This window comes from Dioscorea cayenensis, chromosome 9 (genome assembly GCF_009730915.1).
Source record: "Dioscorea cayenensis subsp. rotundata cultivar TDr96_F1 chromosome 9, TDr96_F1_v2_PseudoChromosome.rev07_lg8_w22 25.fasta, whole genome shotgun sequence".
Taxonomy (NCBI): Eukaryota; Viridiplantae; Streptophyta; class Magnoliopsida; order Dioscoreales; family Dioscoreaceae; genus Dioscorea; species Dioscorea cayenensis.
Window position 1 is genome coordinate 17,633,450 of NC_052479.1, and position 2,046 is coordinate 17,635,495.

General features: G+C 44.9%; 1 non-coding gene across 1 annotated transcript; it reads right to left on the reverse strand.

Annotated features, from left to right (window-relative positions):
• Positions 1-274: 274 nt before the first annotated feature.
• On the reverse strand, positions 275-381 carry LOC120269539. The gene has a single exon (XR_005539190.1). It is a non-coding gene; the product is annotated as a small nucleolar RNA R71 (small nucleolar RNA).
• Between the last annotated feature and the right edge of the window lie 1,665 nt (positions 382-2,046).

Here is a 2,046-nt window from a genome sequence, read left to right on the forward strand (position 1 = left end):
AGCCAGTATTCATCCATATGTTGCAGCAGTCCACACAATTCAACGGTTTGGCCAATGAGGATCCAAATAGTCATATAGAGAGCTTTCTCGAGGTGTGTGGCATGCTAAATATAAATGGAGTTACGGATGATGCCATCAAATTGAGAGCCTTCCCATTTTCCCTAAAGGGGAGAGTGAAGCAGTGGCTACACTCATACTTAGAGCATCGATTACTACTTGGAAGGAGATGGTAGAAGCTTTTCTGACCCGTTACTTCCCTCCCGGAAAATCAGCAAAGCTTAGGAATGAGATCTCATCCTTTGTTCAATTGGAATTGGAGTCTCTATTTGAGACATGGGAAAGGTTCAAGGAGCTCCTGAGAAAGTGCCCGCAACACGGATTCCCGGAGTGGATGATTGTTCAAACCTTTTACAGTGCTTTGAACCCGAGTACAAGGCAACTCTTGGATGCGGCAGCAGGAGGTACCTTAGGTAGCAAGACCCCCGATGAGGCCCGTCAGTTGATTGAAGAAATGGGGTTAAATAGCTACCAATGGAATGATAGGGAGAAGAAAAAGGTGGCCGGTCTCCATGAAATTGACGCGGTAACTTCATTGGCGGCCCAAGTAGAGAATCTGAGTAAGAAGTTAGATCACTTAACTTCAAATAGTGTGGCGATAGTGACTAATTGCGCCGGTTGTGGTGGAGGACATGCTCCCTCCGATTGCCCGATCTCTATTGGAGATGTTTCTTTAGTGGAAAATGTTGATTTTGTAGGTAATGGCATGAGACCTCAAGGAAATCCATATAGCAATACCTACAATTCAGGTTGGAAGAATCATCCCAACTTTTCATGGAGTAATCAAGCACCACAAAAGGCCATGGGACCACCGGGTTTCCAACAACAACAAACACCCCAAGTGGAAAACAGAGTCTCAGGTTTGGAGATCCGAATGACAGACTTAGAGAAGCACTTGAGTAGATTCATACAATCTGCAAATACAAGGTTTGAATCAGTTGAGTCTACACTTCGCAACCACACCGCCTGTTTGCAAAACCTTGAAAATCAAGTGAGGCAAATTGGGAAGTCTCTCTCCGAAAGGCCACACGGAAGTTTACCAAGCAACACAAAAACCAACCCTAGAGAGCATGTGAAGGCAATCAATTTGAGAAGTGGTCGTGAGGTTAAAGGTAGGCTTCCGAGTGAGAAGCCAAAACAACATGCACCCGAGATTATAGAGGTTGAAGAGGGGACAAGCAAAGAGAAAGAGGTGGCACCCCCACCTTTCAAGCTAAGAATCCCTTATCCCTCTAGATTGAAAAATGACCACGGGGATGAACAGTATAAGAAGTTCCTCGGTTTGTTCAAGCAACTCCATATCAATGTTCCTTTTGTTGAGGCATTAGCTCAAATGCGTAAGTATGCGAAGTTCCTTAAAGACTTGTTGACCAACAAGAGGAAGTTGGAGGAGAGTGCCTCAATGGTTTTAGATGCTTCATGCTCGGCAGTGTTGCAAAAGAACATACCGAACAAGAAGAAAGACCCGGGAAGCTTCATCATTCCGTGTAACATTGGCAACTTAGGTGAAGAAATGGCATTGGCGGATTTAGGGGCAAGTATCAACATCATGCCATACACCTTCTTCCAAAAGCTAGGCTTAGGAGAGCCTAGGCCTACTTGGATGACCTTACAGTTGGCGGACCGAACGGTGCGACATCCGAGAGGCATCATCGAAGATGTGCTTGTTAAGGTGGACAAGTATATTTTTCCGGTTGACTTTGTAGTGCTAGATGTCGATGAGGATGCAGATGTACCCTTGATACTTGGGAGACCATTTTTGCGGACTTCCAAAGCATTGATTGACATGGACAGTGGAGAACTCACACTGAGAGTTGGAGATGACAAGCTCACATACCACCTTGATGAAGCCATGCGGCATTCTCTTGATTTTGATGACACTTTATACTTTCTAGACACTACTGATGAGCTTGCTAATGAATACATGCAGAAAATGTTCAATCCGGATCCGTATGAATGTTTGTTCGACCAAGAGGAGGGACATGAAGA